We start from the raw sequence: 18,321 nt of genomic DNA, 5'->3' as shown, positions 1-18,321 counted from the left end.
ACATTATTATAGAAAATTTGAAAAAAAAAGGAAAGAGAAAAATACCCCCCCCGAAATGATGCCTTGAGAGAACCATTGCAATGTTGTTTATACTCTTACTTTTTTCTTCTAATATTATAAAAAGTAAACATGAACAATATCTCAAATTATTGGGGTTCAGAAAAGAATATTTACAATCTCTATCACATGTATATAAAGAATTTACATATCTTCTAAATACTGAAATTATAAAGTTCCTTTTTAAAAGTCAGAAGAGAATCTAACAGATGCAAAATGATATGTAGCTAAAATGATACAAAGCAGAGCTAAATGACAAAATGATTTAAAAATAATCAGATAAATGATATAGAATAGATAGCTAAAATAATATAAAAGTAACTTTTTCTTCATATCAAAAACTGAAATGTGTGCCATGGATTTCCGTGGCACACATTTCTTTTACATTTACTGGCGGGATTACCACATTGGGGTTGGCAGTATCGATAATGAAGTCATGTGGTCGTTCACTCAGTTGGAACCTGTTTGGTTTCTTTTTAACTTGGCAGGCATGCCTGCTAGAGAGTCCTGCAGTTTTTCTAATGTTTACATTCAAGTCTGTCTTTATTTCTATTTTTCTAGAAGTCAGATGTTTCACATTCTCTCTCTGTCTCTCTCTCCTCCTCTGAAATTTGGGAAACCTTTTCTTTGTACCATGCCAGCTCTTCTTAACAGTTGTGATTCTGTACTTGATCAGTGAGTGTTAGAAATGGAGGTTTCTGGTATACTCAGACTAGGGAAGGCACAGAAACTATTCAGCTTTAACCTCAGAATCATTATTTGCCAAGGCCCTCAAAAAATTATAGCTAAGTTATGTATACTAATTGGGAGAAATGAATAAGGCAAAAGGAAGGGGTGGGGAAAACCTTCAACTCACTGAAACCTCAAAGCAAAGCAAGTTTCAGGTCAGCCTGTAAGAAACCATAATACATATTTGTAGAACTATGTGATGTTAGATATAGTTCCGAACTGCAAGAGGCATTAGCATATATCTGTTCATTTGGAATGATATTGGATACACATCTAAAGTATCAGATGGATCATTTACCCAGCGGAATAAATTGTGAGACTGGACTTTTTTGTCTTGACATCAGAAGTATAGCACTATAAAGGCTTTCTGCTACAATCTTCAGAAATATCTCTGGAAGTTGTGCCTAAGTATTTATTAAAGCGGCAAGAGTCGCTATTTCCTTCATCCAAGCCCATCGAAAGGTTTCAAAGCTCCTTTCAATGCTGGCCTTCCCTTTGCCGAGCTATTCAGAGGCCAGCTCTTCCTGAAGTTGTATCTCTATGAATGTTTTCTCACGAGTTCTCTTCACTCGACTGGAAGTGTGTACCTATGAATGTCAAGCCTAGATCATTTCAGCTGTTAGTTTAAGGTGGTTTTCAACTAAGTAGAGCTGGACTGCCCATTTCCTATAACACTGTTGCAAAGTTTAGTCTTTTCTTAAGATTGAATATTCAAGATGGACATACAAGCACAATATGCAGCTTTTATCATTAATATCCTAACTTGAAAAACTCCCCTTCCTTTCATTGGATTCAGAAGATCCTAGTCTGTGTTACTCTCCCACGGTTTGGCATCAGTGACCCGGAACACCGGAAAAGAGGAAACTGGCCTTGGCACAGGGGCTGTTCACTTGGGTGTGCATTGTGGAGTTAATTAGCCGTTACACCTCCTCGCTGTGGCCTCGCGCGGCAGTCAGTGATTTGGAGGGTTTGGGATGCCTGCTCAGCCACTGCCTGTTGGCTGTTCTGTCATGCCCGAGCCATGGGTGGGACCTCAATTTTGGAGCGTGAACCCAGGCATCCACTGGGGGGTTGTCTATGTCTAGCTCTACTTGGCTGTAATCACAACTTTATTATTAAAAGACCATAGTTCATCCAATGGGGAAGAGAGACAGAGTAGGGTGGGTCACGATTCAGTGTCCTATTTAGGCGGGAAGAAAGCCACCCTTGCACTCCTCACGTGTGCTGTTCATTCCACCTTTCAAAGGTCAGGAAAACTGTGCCCTTTCTCCTTTGCAGCCGATGCTTCTGCCTTCATGCTGCCTCTGTCTTGGTGTGGTTACCTCAGATTCCCCACATGGTCTTTAAAGTCAGGGATACAATTTTTCACTCCAGAGACAACAGGAGGCCTGCCATCCTGGGACTTTGGAGAACAGTTATCTTTGAGAACACACTGTGGCCTGACCATGGCCTTCACCCTCTGACTAGTTGCCATGCTATTAGGTTAAGACCAATTAGTTGTTGCACGAAGTGAAAAGCACTTCCCTGTGGAGTTCTGAGCGGTAACACTTATCCACACCACAACTGCATTCTGAAATTGGGGCATTATAAATCCTACTAACTGGATCCAATTTTCCCATCCTATTTCGGCTCATCTTGGATATAAATTTAAAAATTAACTGGCTGCATTTGACTTTGAATAAAGCTTTAACTTTCTGGAAGACCCGTAAGTGAATTTCTCACCTATGAGACGATAGATTTTGGAGTTGTGTGGGTGGTTTTCACTGAGCCCTGGGGACTGACAAGAAGAAAAACAAATCTACTCACTCAACTGATAGTAGATGTGTTTGCTCGCATTTGATAATATCATTGCAATTTAAAGTGGCTTCGAACAGAGTTCACACAGTCACAGAAAAAGGCTGGTCTGTACTGACAACTAGTGCAGAAATTTTGACTGATGGAAATACTCAGATTTTAACATAATTACATAGATTGTAGCAATGGGAAAACCATCCTACTGTGGTTCTAGTGTATTCTCGGTATGTACCCGAGGGTGTACATACTTACTGTGGTCTCATCCACATGTTACTTGTTCAGAAATATTCCTGAACTGTAGGTTGGCAGAAAGATATTTCTTTTGAGAAATCTGGATAGTGGAATGGAATCAAAACTTTAGGAAAAATGCTCCTAATTGAAACCATTGATGAAGCTTAAGAATTTACTTAACCCTGAGGTTGAACAGGTCTTGGAGTAAATGCAGGAGAAGTACCCTTTAAAATGAGCCTTTGCCCATTTGGGATTTGTGAGGTCATTTGTTAAAAGTTGCTTGAGAACTCCTACATCTTTAATACCATTCACGTATTGACTAAGAATATAATTTATAATCATGTCAACTATTTTTTAAAGGTAGGATTCATTATTGGGAATCAAAAAGTCAGAAGACCATTAATACTTTTACATTACATTCTCTAAAAAAATACTTTTATATGTCCTATGTTGAAAAACTGTCAACGGTTTAGTCCTGGCAAATAAGTACTATTAATTTTTCTTACACTGTTAAAATAACAGTAACTGGGACTTTTTATATAAGCATTGCTGACTACATGGTTCATCATTGGAAAATGGTTCATTATAGGAAAATACTGAGATCCCCTAACCTACACAGTATTATATATTTTTTTCTGGTATATTTTGAATTGTTCTCTTTTAGTGAATTCAAAATTGAAAAGAAATAGACAAACCACACAGAATGTAACCTTTCTCACCAGGGTGGACAGATTTGCTTCAGGGAGTTAGGGGAAGGGTAACGTGTTTGACTCTTCTTGATGAGAAGCACTGAACAGCAGTGAACTTGGGCCTGGTTCCCCTTTCTGATTTTACTCACTCCCTTTGTGGTCTTGATGAGTCATTTCCTGTCTCAGTGCCTCAGTGTTCTCATTTAAAAATACTAGATTGGAGCAAATGACTTAGGACAGTTCTTCCAGCTTCACTATATTCACTAAGCCACTGGCTGAAGGACAGTCTCTGCATTGCAGGGGACCTTGAAACTTGACCCAACAGAGTGTTCAAGCCTGTTGCCACCTCCGTGACTGTTCTTTTTCCTTCAGTTTATCTCCTAATCCTCGTAGGTTCCTTGGACCACAAAATCTGCCAGCACACTTGGGAATTATTCTTGACTCTTCTCTCGTTTTCACACCCACAGCTCACCAAGTCCCATTGGTTCTATTGGGTTGGCCAAAAAATCAAAAAGTCTGTTGCTTTTTTTCTGTACGATGGCTCTAGTAGTGTTTAGTTGTCTTTAACTTCATTTGAAATAATTTTGCTAGATTGTATTGTGACAGCTTCAGTGTTCATTAAAAAAAACATCAAAATCGGTGAACTTTTGTCCATCCATTTTAATATTGAAGATGGAAAAAACCATGCAACATTTTCAGCATATTATGCTTTATTTCAAAAAAGGTAAAAAACACGACTGAAACACAAAAAAAGATTTGTGCAGTGTATGGAGAAGATGCTGTGACTGGTTGAAAATGTCAAAAGTGGTTTGTGAAGTTTCTTGGCACTATTGATACTTTGGCCAAGTAATTCTCTGCTGTGGGGCTGTCTTATGCATTAGAAGATGTTTAGCAGCACCCCTGGCCTCTACCCACTAGAAGCCAACTCAAAGTAGCCAAATCAATAAAGTTATTGGTGAAAATGAAAAATGTGTCTTATTTTACAGAAAGAAATGTAATGGACATTTGGCCAATCCAATAATATGGAAATAGCTTGGAATCCCCTACTGCATTCAGTCCTCACTGCTACATGTGGGTGGAAGCCACTGTGCTCATCACTTCCACGTGTCACTCCCTTCTTATGCTTCTTCTCATCACCCTTAGACCCAAGTCCGAACTCCTTACTATAGCTTACAAGACCATCCTTATGTTTGTGTCTGTGAGCTCTGCTGACTTTCTTTTTTTTTAATTTTAATTTTTTATTGCATTTTTTCCACTACCATTTATTCCCCTTATCCCCTCTTGTACCCTCCCCGCCCCCCCCCCCCCCCCGCCCCCGCAATCACCGCAGTGTTATCCTTGTCCATGAGTTCTTTTCCTTTTTCGGTCAATCCTTCCATTCCCCGATCCCCCCACCAAACTGAACTAACAAGCAAAACTGAGACAGGCTTATGGATAGAGAATGGTCGCTCCTGACATTCGTATCTATGATTCCCTCTGCGTGATCATTCCTACTTAGCCCTACCTCTCCTTTCTCTAACCAGTTCTGTTTGGCTAAGCCTCTCTATCTTTAGATCTTATCTTAAAAGTCACTTCCTTAATATATTTAGACAAGCTTATTTTATTTTCCCATAGCTGCTGTGCTACTTCTGCTTTTACACATCACACTTGGCTATAACTCTGTGTTTAATTGTCCATCTCTCTGTTAAGATGTGTACTCCAAGAGGACAGGAACTTGTCTGTCCTGTTCTTGGCGGTGTCCTCATCTCTTGGCACAGGGTCTGGTACAAGGCCACATTCAGTACATGATGGCTGAATGACTACATGCAAGAAATAAGGAAAGAAAGGAAGGTAAAACTGACTGTTTTGAAAACGGCATTTTCAATAAGAAAGGAAGCCCAGCAAACAGCAACTGTACTTTCTTCCTCTCCTTCCTTATCACACGTGTCCCTACTTCCCACCCCAGGGACTTTCCTACCAATACAGGGCCTGTTTTATCTTATAATCTTAAAGGAAGTAACGGCTCTTCCTCTTAATAGCATTGTAGACCCTTGGTAGAGATAGCCAATGATTTTTTTTCTAAATTCTTCATTGTTCTTATTTTGTATAAGAAGAGATAAGGGCCCATGTTTGATCTAGTTCAATTACACAGATGACTTTGGATTATATTTTTCTGTTAGTAAAAAATTATCAGTCCAATAAACTTTACTTAAAGCTTTTTTTTACCCATCTTTTTGTTGCTGCTGTGATATATTCAATAGCAGTGACCCAGACTAATTCAGTGCTAATGCTGTTATTACATTTAGTTGAATATTTATTTCTTCTATCTTAATCTCTATAAGCACAGGCTTTTTGTCCATTCTTGCTCATTTTAACAATTGGCGCAGAAACTCTTGATACTGGATTGGGCAGGTAATCCTTCAAGAAATATCTTCTAGCCACTATGGAAAACAGTATGGAGGTGCCTCAAAAAATTAAAAATAGACTTACCAAATGACCCAGCAACCTTCTTCTTGATATCTGCCTGAATAACTTGAAAGCATTTATTTGCAAAGATATATGCACCCTTATGTTCATTACAGTATTTTTCACAGCAGCCAAGACATGGAAATAATTGAAATGTCCTCTGTTAGATGATTCTATAAAGAAGATGTGCCATATATATATATATAAAACTCAGCCATAAGACAAGATGAAATGCTGCCATTTGCAAGAACATGGATGGGTCCTGAGAATATCATGCTAAGTGAAATAAGTCAGACAGAAAAAGTTAAGAATCCTATGACTTCACTCATTTGTGATATAAAACTGAAAGCAACAAATGAGTAAACAAGACAAACAAATAAAAACTCATAGACACAGACACCTGTATGGTGGTTACCAGAAGGATGGGGGGTGGGGGGTATTAAAGGGGGGTAGAGGGGGTCAAATATGTGGTGACAGAAGAGTAGACTGCAGGTGATGGGCCCACCATGCAATATACAGATGATGTATCATAAGAATTACACACTCGAAACCTATGCAATCTTGTGAACCAATGTCACTCCAATAAATTTAATTTAAATACAAAGAAATGCTTTCTAGTTGCAAAAATGGTTCAATATATGGACTTTGAAAGTGGGTGAAGCCAGCCTAGTTGGTGTCCAAGTCCGTGTCTTTGCCACTCCTCCAGGAGGCAACGCTGCGTCACCAGTTAAAGAGTGGGTGCCGAATCAAAGCCCAGATCTGGAACCTTCCAGAGGATTGAGCCGGAGCAAGGTACTTCACTTTTTATGGCTCCAATTTTCTTATAAGCCAAATACAGATAATAATATTACCTAAACTTCCACCCATTTTAAAGAAGATTAAATGGGATACTGCAGGTGACATGCTTAGCCTGATGTCTGGAGCACTCTCAACACAGGCCAGCCACTGTAAGCAGGTCTCTGGTGTTAGCATAAGTCTTGCCTGGTCATAATTATTTGCATAAATGGAAAAAAATGAAGAACAGTAGTAGTTCTAGCTTTGCCAGAAAACAAAAGGTGGCTTAAGGTGCCAAGTGCAAAGAGCCTTGGGCTGGGAGCCAGGAGGTCACTTTAAGTGGGCCTCTTGCTAACTGCATGACCCAGGGTCCAGCCACCAGCTCTCTGGGCCTGCACGGGCTCATCTTCAGAGGAGGCAGTTGCACCAAATCAGCTCTGTTGTGCTTTCTGACAGAGCATTTTGTGAGTCCAGGAATGAGAGATTATTTCATTTTAAATACCTTACTGTGGTAGACATTGGATAAATATTTAGTAACTTGAACGGAATCTGCTGATTTTTATCTCCGGAATGTAGAAGACTTGGTTTCATGATTTTGAGTTGTGAACACAGAAGACAATGATGATGATGTTTGAGATTAAAAAAAGGTCATAAAACTCAAAGCCAGAGATAAGATTTGCATTAGGGTTGCTGTAATAAATGGGCATGAACTGAGTGGCTTAAACAACAGAAATTTATATTTTCACAATTCTGGAAGCTGGAAGTCCAAAATCAAGGTTCCAGCTCAGCTGGTTCCTTCCGGGGACTCTGAGAGAGAACCTGCCCCACGCTCCTCTTCTGGCTTCCGGTGCTTTGCTGGACATCTTTGGCATTCCTTGGCTCTGCCTTCATCTTCACAGGGTATTCTTGCTACGTGTGTACCTGTATTCAAATTTCCCCTTCTTATAATAATACCTGTCATACTGGAGTAGGGGCCCAGCCTCCTCTAGTCTGACCTCATCTTACCATCTGGAATGACCAAGGTCACAGTCTAAGACACTTGGGAAGGGTAGGGGGTGGTTAGGACTTCAACACATGAATTTTTAAGTCATGTAGTTTAACCCACAGCAGGCTGCTGATCCTGTCCTACCAGTATAACTACCCACCTGCCCATCTCTCTATCCGTCCTTCCTTCCAATAAACATATGGTGGTGCACACAGGTGGATGGATAACAGACACTTTTATGAGGAATTTTCTTTACAGAAGTCTCTTTAATGTTTTACATAAATGATCACTAGCTAATTCTCATCACTTAACCTTTTAATGTGTGGATTGCTCATAACTTTTGTTTTCATCTCATTCCTTTTTTTCCCTTATGGTCCCTCTTTTTCCATCCTTCCTAACTCTTTCCTTCTCCCCAGCTCACCTGATTTTCCTTCTTCACTGAGCATTTCACTTGTCATAGCAGAGAGTTCTGCCCGCCACCAGATGGTGTGCAAGGATCGGGAAAAGAAGCAAAATACAAGGGGCCTGGCGCCTGCTCGTCAGCATTTTATTCCAGGAAAAAAATTGACGTAAGAAGCCAGACTGGAGATTCTGAGATTGTGTGGATTTTACCTCTCCATATAAATTTTCTCTGTGTTTACTGTGGAAACAGAAACCTGAGCTGGGATCTTGAGGGAAAGAAACCTATAAAATGTGAGGAATAAGAGTTCCTAGGAGATTCTGGTCTCAACATTAGGCTGAGATGTGGGAGCAAGGTTCTGAAGCCAGGGGGCCACTTCCTCAAATAGAAACCACAAAAAAGGGGGAACCTACTGAGGGCAATAAAGCTGTAGAATGACATTAGTGAAATAGGGGACTTTGGCTGTCACCAACTCGACAGTCTCCAATGAGGCCTGTATCCCAAAAGCAGCTTGCAGACCACAACTGCTTACAATATGCTTTGTTTAGCTCAAACAGGATTGTGGTATCACTATTATTATTAATTCCTAACATCACAATAATACCAATATTTTTTGCATAATCATCAGATTTCAGGCTTCTTTGCGGGGGAGGGGGGGACTCCTGGAGACCTGGCAATACTGGCTGAGATTTGATTTTCTTGACAACACCTTATGATGGCTGAGTTGTGGCTGTCTCTTTAGCTGGAACTTGTGGTTCGCAGTCTGAGTCTGTGTCTTCCACCCCTGCTGTGTTACTCTGACCCTTTACCCTCCTTTTAAATGTTACCTGCCTCTGCCTAGCCCATGAAAGGTATTTGATACGTGACCCTGCTGTCCCATTTTACAAATACAGATCCAGAGCCCAGAGAGGGGAGCGGGCAGCAGGCCTGGTGCCTCCGCTGCCCTGTACTCCCCCCTGAGCCACGCTGCCTCACGAATAGAACCTGGTGGGGAAAGAGAGAGAAAGGTCCTCTCGGAGGAGTGACGCAGTTCGAGCAGAGTCAGGAAGGAAGGTGATCACCAAAACTAAAAACAGCAACTGCCATCACCCAGTTACAGAGAACTAGAACCAGGCACACCCATGAGTGAAAAAGTTAGCACCTTACCGGGAACTCAGAGAGAAGTAATACATACTTGGTCAGAAGGTCACTGGTTAGCAGTCAAAGGAAAGAAAGGAGCTTAAATGATTTCCCTGCAAGTTTGGGCTGCCTGTCAACTCATTCTTTAAGCATTGGAAAGGTGATTGATGAGACCAGGTGATTAAGGAGACAACATAGCAAGTCAGCTGGAAACAGGATGGTTTATTACCCAAAGAATCAGCAGGATGCCCCTCCTGCACCTCCCCCCCCCTCCCCCCACCGGGTACCTATGACACAGCTGTCAGAGACTCCCTCAGAACAAGGAACCAATTGGTGAAAGGTGATGGAAGGGGAATGGAGTGATTCACAAGGAGGAAGCGAAGAGTTTTTTTTCCTATCCCAGTGAAGATAAATGGCGATATAAGTGGGTGGGTCAGTCTCCCGAAGGATTTATTAGCAATAGCAAGCATTTCTTGTGAGCCCGCTCTGTGCTAGACACTGTACTCAGAAGTTAATCTGCGCATTACATCCTCCAACGTTGCTCATGCCATTACTGTGGTCATCCCTATTTCACAGGTGGGGAGACTGAGGTCCAGAAAGATCAGGTAACTTTCCAGGTCTACTTAGCTCATACATCACAGAGCCAGGATTCAAATGCAAACTGTCGAATTATCTGCTAGCAAAGTCTTCCCACTTAACCACCAAAGCAGCTCTACCGTCACCCCCCTCTCCCTGGCCAAGCATGTGGCTTGGCCTGGTGACAGATGCCTGGCCAGCCCTGAATCAAGTATGGGTGCCCTGAGTCCCATCTGAAACAGGGATTGAGATATCCCATTTGGGCTGGATGATATGTTAGAAATTTGAAATAACCCAAAATTTTCATTTCTGGCATATAACAAGTTTGTTTCAGAGGGCCACTAAACTTGATCCCTGGCACATTGTCAATGAACCTTCATGCGAAGAATGTGTATAAATGACTTCTGGGAAACTAGAGTGGCAAATCTTGTTCCCACCCCGAGCATGCTGGTAAAGTCTGTAACAGGGTAGATCCCTGAAGGCTTAAGCAAATGACCTTTGCAGAGAAGGCAGCTTGGCTTGTGGAGGAGGGAACTGTACATCCTGGACCCCTTCGAGCAGGTGAATGCTTGAGGCTGCTGAAGAAACAGTGGATGTCTCTTCCCCTTTGCGAGAGTCCCTGATAGGGGCTCAGGTCGAAGGGAGATGCTTCAGACCCGGAGGAATGGTCTTGTGGCTTTCAGAGCAGGCTTAGAGGGAGGAAATTAGGAATTGTTAAAGGGTTCATCCCCACGTGCAAATATAAACTGTAGCGTCCTGAAGGAGTGCGTGCCAGAGCACTTGTGTGTAACATTGTTCGCACTGATCTAGCAGACCGAGTAGAACAGCTGGATCTCTTGGTGTGTGGTTGCTATTAAGCCTTTCTGGCCAAAGAACTGTTAAGCCCATCAGAATAAGCTGTCAGGAGATCTGGCAAATATAACAAGTGCTAGTTACTTTATTGCATCTGGAGAAAGGCAATCCCAGTTTTAAGCTAAAAAATCCCCAAACAACCAAAAACACCAAAAATTACTCTCGGCTTTTAAAAAGTCATCTCAAGAAAACCATAGTGTAGCATCACCTTTATAGAGAACCCAGTTCTCTAGGCAGAATATTAATACAGAGCTAGTTGCCTTTTCTCAAAATTCAACAGTTCCACCATATTTATGGAACCCCTATTATGAGCAAAGAATGGAGTTAGACTTGACTCAGGAAGAAATATGCAAAATGATAAGGAAATTAAGAAACCCATGGGATGAAAAGAGGCTTAAAAGGGAGACTTCTTTATTCCACAGGTGAAGGTTGGGGGCGCATATATAGAATACATTATAACGTGAAGGATAGGCACAGAATCAGCCAAAGCCTCTGCCAATTCCCTTTCCTTAAAAGTTGTATTAGGAACATCAGAATTCAGGTCAAATGTTACATGCCTCAAAGCAAAACCAGGACATATGTGGACATAGGTACTTAGCCTTACACAGCCCTTCTTTGTATTTTAATAAGGAAAATACTTTTTTATTTATTATGAAACTAGTACATGTTCATTGTACAAAAACTAGAAAATAGAAAAAAGCAAAATGAGGGAAGTAATTAAAAGCCCATTTAAGTCCAGAGATACTGACTGTGACACATTATACTGATTCACAGATGTATTTACACTGCCCTTCTTTTTTCTTTTTAGTCGAATTCGTTGGGTACACAGCCATTCTTGAAACTCAGCTTTCTCTTTACACTGCCGTGGTTTCCACACCCAGAGACCCACCGTAAATAGTTGCTTTTCACACTTGGAAAAAATTTATAATCTTCCTGGTACTCAGTTTTCTCTGACTGTAAATATTAACACTAATTTTTTTTTAAAACCTGTTTTTGTGGTTAACATTTCCTTACTGACTAGCTTTGTGTTAGGACATTTTTTCCTGCTTTTTTACTTCATTGTGGGGGACCTCTTTCCCAGGTTTATTGTTTTTGTGATCATTTCCCCCTTCCCTTCTTCCACTTCCTCCTTTTAGCCACAACCAATTACAAGAAACGCATTTTACACCACCACCCATTCAAAATATGTGCCATTGAAACAAAAGTTTCTTGAAACACACACCCTTAATGTATGTGATTTTTCTGAAATTAGAGATCGTTTTGCAATTAGACACATGGTTACTGGGGCTCCCCCATCTGAACGCAGCAACCGCGACCATTTCTGCAGCTCCTCACCGGCCCGTTGGTGTCTGTGCCTACCTTGCACGGTCCTACGGCCGGGAGACGGGCTGCGGACCAGTGAGTCTGGCTACCCCACACTCCAGGATGTCCCGAATGGTGTGCCGTCTCCTTCAGTACAGATTTGCTGTTGAGAGCACTTTGATATTCACTTGGTATTTAGCCTTCAGATAGAATGTTGACTGATTTGTTACTGAACTCACTAACATTCTTTTCATTAAGCATTTTTATACTCATTAAAGAATCACACATATGAAGTTTGGAAAATCCAAGTATATAAGAACAGAGAAGAAAATAACATTTATAACTCTATTGTTCTGAGATAAACGTGATTAGCAATTCCATGCAGTTCCTCCATATAATTTCCATGCACGTATAGCTTTATATGGTTGCTATAATATGCCATGTACCGTTTTATATTCTGTTTTTTTTAACTTCAAGTATACCATAGGCATTCTCACTGATTGAAATCATTTAACAAATACAATTTAAAATGTTTCTGTTATTGGCAATTTAGGTAGCTTCCAGTTTTATTTATTTATTGCTGTGTTACTATAAAGAGCTGCAGTGAACAGCTAATGCCTGAATATGAATCTGCATATTAAGGTGCGTCCTTAAGAAAGGTCTACAGGTAAGGGCACGTTTGCGCCCTCGACGCTGACAACTGTGTCATTAAGAAGGTTGGAATTCTGGAGAAGGCCATTGTTTTTTAAAGATGAGAAAGACTTAGTTATTCAGCACCTACATGCGAGGGTCCTCGGAAGAGAGGGGCGGAGCTCGGCAGTGGCAGCGCCAGAATGATGAATCTGCAGTGTCAGAATGATGAATCTGTGTTCCCAAAGAATCAGGTGAGAGTTGAAGGCCGGGGCAGGAGATGATGTATGTGTTCCCTGACATAGGGAGAAAATAAATCAGCGCAGGGTGGGTGTGACCAAGTGTGTGCTTCTGGGTGTATGGGTGTGGGAGGAGCTGAGGAAATCCCACAAAAAGGTTTTTATCTTCCTGGCTTTTCATCTCAGGGTCAGGGAGTGAGAATGGAGGTAAGGAATATGAGAGGCATGGCGGTGACCTGGAATAACCTGTGTAGGAAATAAAGGGGGATTTGCTTAGTGACCCTTTACACAAAGAGGTGCCTGGAAAGTTTCCAAGTCACACTGGTGATTCGGCTGAGCTGGACCATCATATATTTGTGGTTGTGCCAACCTGCAAAAGTGCCCTATGCCTCAGTGTAGAAGCAAAGATGAAAGTGGAAGGGTTTCTTTGAGTTTGGTATTTGCAGAGTGGCTGCAGAAGTTGGAAAAGGGGCAAAGGAGGGGAGGACCCTAGCAATAGTGTTATTTAAGTGATGTGTCATGAGATCCGGCTACCAGAGGAAGGGCCTGTCAGGTTGATGGAAATGAAGGAAAGGAAAATATTCTTTGTATTTAACATTTGCAGCTCAGATCCTGAAATACCAGCTAGTTCTGAAAACACATGTTGTTCATCGTGGGACAGTGTGGGGGACAGGAAAGGGTCCGGATACCCCTCTTCTTGGAAGCTCATTGTGGATCCAGTACACGGGTTCAGGTCAGGGGCAGGGAGATTCGCAACCAGTAAGAACCAAAACCACTACTGGAAGCCTTCACTGTTTATCTTCAACTGGAAGATGCTAGTTGGTGCACTATGAGAAACAGTATGGAGTGTCCTAAAAAAATAAAAAATACATCTGCCTTATGACCCAGTGATTTCACTCTGGGGATTTATATGAAGAAGCTGAATACACTAATTTGAAAAGATATATGCACCCCTATGTTCACTGCAGCATTATTTACAATAGCCAAGATATGGAAGCAACCCAAGTACCCACCAGTAGATGAGTAGATTTAAGCCGTGGTAGATATATACAATGGAATACTACTCAGCCATAAAGAAAGAATGAAGTCTCCCCATTTGCAATAGCATAGATGGACCTAGAGGGTATTATGCTCAGTCAAGTAAGTCAGTCAGAGAAAGACAAATACCATATGATTTCACTTATATGTGGAATCTAAAGAACAAAATAAATGAATAAACAAAATTGTGGCAGACTCATAGACACAGAGAGCAAACTGGTGGTTGTTAGAGGGAAGGGGGTTGGGCGTTGAGTGAAAGAGGTGAAGGCATTAAGAAGTACTAATTGATAGTTATAGAACAGTCACAGGGGTGAAATACAGCGTAGGGAATATAGTCAATAGCATTGTAGTAACTATGTAGAGCTCCAGGTGGGTCCTGGAAATATGCAGGGCAAACACTATGTAAAGTCTATGATTGTCTGACCACTGAGGTGTACACCTGAAACACTACAAAATCAAATTGAAAGAAAAAATGGAAAATAAATTAAAAATAGAAGGAAGATGCTAACACTGCTTCAGAGCAGCAGCCCAAATATTAATACATCGGTACCCATCTGCTGTGCGCTTCCTTCAAAGGCCTAATAGCACCACCCTAGACATGCGTCAGAAATGTATGATGAAGAAAACAGCCAGTTTCTGTCTTGGTTCAGAGTGAGAATTTGGGGCTTGCCCAGTTAGGCCAAGTGTTGCTTGGACTCTCTGAGGACAAGGAATTCTCAGATTAACCTAACATGTTTGGACTTGAGGGATCCTCAAGGGTAGAACAAGACCCCTTAAAAGGGCTACTGATATGAGTGGTTCCTTCTGGGGCAGGGATGAGAGATATTGGTGAAGCTGGGCGACCACCTGAGGCCAACACATTTCGGGCAAATGGAAGCAGTCAGACCTGCTCAACGAACTTCATTGGATTTCCTGGTTCTTTCTGGAGTTGGCATTTCCAGATGTCACCTACCAGTCTCCCCCTTACCCCTTTCTTCTCAGCAACATCATTGAAAGAAATGTTCGGTGGTTGTTTCCTGAAGTCAGATGAAATTTGTGGATGACGTCACCTTGAATTTAAGTCGGCTTCTTGTAATTACTGAAGGAACCCCCCCCCCCCATGGCCTCTTTTTCCTACTCTCAAGCAAACGCTAATCAAAAAATGTTTGATTAACCTCTTGAAACATATTCAAATATGTCTTGAAGGACTACATTGATAAATGAGATAAAATCAATTGCTGGAGGTGATGACTCGTGAATCACTGTAATTCATTCTGCCTGTCGCTCAAGCGACACCGGTAAGTCTGGGGGGCGTGTAACAGACATCTGACACCAGAGCAGAACTGGGGCGGCCAGTTCTTTCAACACTGCTTACCCCCTGCAGTTATTGGGTAAACGAGAACCTAGTTGCTGCTTCTTTTTAATTTGGAATGAATTTTTATATTTTGTGGGGGCTTTGTGGATACATATATTGTGTTCCTGATTATCCTTTCTCTTTGGATTCATTACTAGAATGAAAAAAACTGCTCTTTGTTTATTGTTCGCTATTGTTGATCCATGATTAAAAAGGCAGGCACTTGATCTTGAGTGAAGATTGCAACAGACAGGAACTAGAAAGTATTCTACAATTAAACTCAGGAATAGTTACAGCCTCTTGCTGGGACAGTGGCATTTAATTTGGGAGGGCCCCAAATTAAAAGTAACATAGAACCAATGAAGAAATCTGGAAGAATTGTAACCGTGATTACTTTGACATCTGAAAATCAAGCCAATAAGGACAAGCTGTGAGACCAGGGTTATTTCTTCCTGAAGGAAAAGATTTAGGCTACATTTAAAGGCTGTCTCCAAATATGCGAAGTTGGCTGTTATTCCAAGGACAGTGATATGTCTTTTTATGTACTCTGTGGATAAAATCGGGGAAAATTGGTAACAAGAGATTTGGATTAAATGGGGAGAAGAAAGTGTTCTGTTAGGAAATGCAAAGTGAACATTAAGAAAATGTGTGGACTTCACTTCGACATTAGACTGAATAGGCTCACCCATCGGTGATCACCCAAAGAAGGTCCCTGTTCTCAAGATCCTGAGATTTCATTATTCTGCCACCATTCGACCCCGTACTTTCAGAGTGTCACTTTTATAATCAGGTCTTCTTGGAAGCAGACTATGCTCCATTATTGAATCATCTATACCTGCTCTGGCAGTGGAATGGATATTTAAGAAAATGCTGTGTTCTAAGCAAATATTTTAAATTCCAGACTGAGGGTGATTTTTCTTAAAGCTGCTAGGTGTGTAGGGCTTTTTAATTTGCTTTCTCTTCATCTGCCATGTCTTGGTCTTTTAAGTCCTTGTTATAACTGATGTCTCCTTACTAAGACTAAGGCAGAAGACAGCTTGTTAAGAAGACCTCGAATTCTATCGGTTGGAGGCAGAGGAAGCTCGGAGGAGGGCCTGGTTTCTTTTGGCCCCCAGATACTGCCCCCTGTTGTGTTTGTGTGACATGTCCTGACATTCAGGGCCAAATCTTTTCAATAAAAGATGTTAAATATTGTATTTATAAAAAGTATTAAAAATGAGCCCAGGCTGGTGTGGCTCAGTGGATTGAGTGCTGGCCCGCGAACCAAAGGGTCACTGGTTTGACTCCCAGTCAGGGCACATGCCTGGGTTGTGGGCCAGGTCCTCAGTAGGGGGCACCACACATATATTTGTCTCTCCCTCTCTTCCTCCCTCCCTCCCCCTCTCTTTAAAAATAAATAAATAAAATCTTTAAAATTATTTTTTAAGTTTTAAAAATGAATTATTTTGGTTCCCAGTATATATTTGTTCCCTCCATGATACCATTAACCTCAGCAATGAGTTTTATTGTTTAAAAAACAAAACTAAACTAAAACTCAAAATAAATGTTGAGTTTTATTGTGATCTCATTTTGATTGTAAATGTGATCTCTTACTGTGGATTGAGAAAACTTAATCTCTCATAACGTAAAGATCAGGCCATCTAACAATTTCTGAAAAGCAGATCTAGCATACCTCCAAGGTACCAAAGTAAATTTCTACATGTGACAGTGGCTCCCATCCTTTTAAACCTTTTAAAATCCATTGGAATATGAATACTCATTTTAAATACACAGTTTGAAACTTAATTGAGAACAAGATCAGGTTGCTCCCTGACATAGCCAGCTCGCTCTCTAAATTGTTAAAAATCTGTTGGGATGGCAAAGACAATTGTGACTTGAGATGGTTGTTTCTAAAGCTCTCAGACCAGTGCCCTGCAAAGTGAAGAGTTTCCATGCGGATCTTTAACAACAAAGGCACCGAGAACACACAGCATGGAAAGGACAGTTTCTTCAGTCGGTGGTGCTGGGAAAACTGGCTATCGACATGCAGCAGAATGCGGTTGGGCCCTGACCCCACTCCCTGTGTAAAAATCAACTCAAAATGGCTTAAACACTTGAGTGTAAGGCCTGAAACTGTAAAACTATTAGAAGAAAACATAGGGAAAACTCTTCTTGACATTGGGCTGGGTAATAGTATTTGGGTATGACTGCAAAAGCACAGGCAACGAAAGCAAAAATGTACAAACAGGGTTGCCCCAAACTAAAAAGCCTCTACAGGAAGGAAGCAATCAACAGTGAAAAGTCAACCTGTGGACTGGAAGACAAATATTTGCAAACTGTACATCTGTTAAGGCCTTAATATCCAAAATATGTAAGGAACAGAAACAACTCAATAGCAAGAGAATAAATAACCTGCTTTAAAAACGGGCAAAGGACTTGAATAGACATTTCTCCAGAGAAGTCATGCAAATGGCCAACAGGTATATGGGAAGATGCTCAGCATCAGTAATCACTAGGGAATTGCCAATCAAAGCCATCATGGGATATCACTTCACACCTGTTAGAATGGCTGCTACGGAGAAGATGAAAGCTACATGTTGGTAAGGATGTGGAGAAATGGGAACCTTTGTACACTGTTGGTGGGAATGCAAATTGGGGCAGCTGCCATAGAAAACAGTGTGGAGGTTCCTCAAAGAATTAAAAATCGAACTCTCGTAGGATCCAGCAATCCTACTTCTGAGTATATTTCCAAAGGAAATGGAATCAGTATCTTGAAGAGATACCCGCATTCCCAAGTTCATTGCGGCACTATTCACAATTTTCAAGATATTGAATCAATCTCTGTCCGTTGAAAAATGAATGGAAAAAGAAAATGTAATACACACACCTACAATGGACTGTTATTCATTAACAAAACATGAGGAAATCCTGTCATTTCCCATATTGTGGATGAACCTGGAAGGCAGCATGCTGAATGAAATAAACCAGGCACAGAAAGACGAATTCTGCATGGTGTGGCTTAGATGCAGATTGAAAAAAGTCAAATTTGTTCAGAGAGTAGAATGGTGGTTTCCAGGAGCAGGGAGGGGGGGAAAGGGGGGATGTTGCTCAAAGCGTACAAGTGCAGTTGTGAGATGAGTAAGTCTAGA

The 18,321-nt window shown here is 41.2% G+C and overlaps 1 protein-coding gene across 1 annotated transcript in view; it reads left to right on the top strand.

Moving 5' to 3' along the window:
• The window catches only part of AP1S3 (adaptor related protein complex 1 subunit sigma 3), a 55,190-nt gene that overhangs the window by 17,867 nt on the left and 19,002 nt on the right, over positions 1-18,321 (top strand). The window lies entirely within an intron of this gene.

This window comes from Desmodus rotundus, chromosome 2, assembly GCF_022682495.2.
Source record: "Desmodus rotundus isolate HL8 chromosome 2, HLdesRot8A.1, whole genome shotgun sequence".
Classification (NCBI taxonomy): Eukaryota; Metazoa; Chordata; class Mammalia; order Chiroptera; family Phyllostomidae; genus Desmodus; species Desmodus rotundus.
This window is presented reverse-complemented; position numbering and strand designations above follow the sequence as displayed.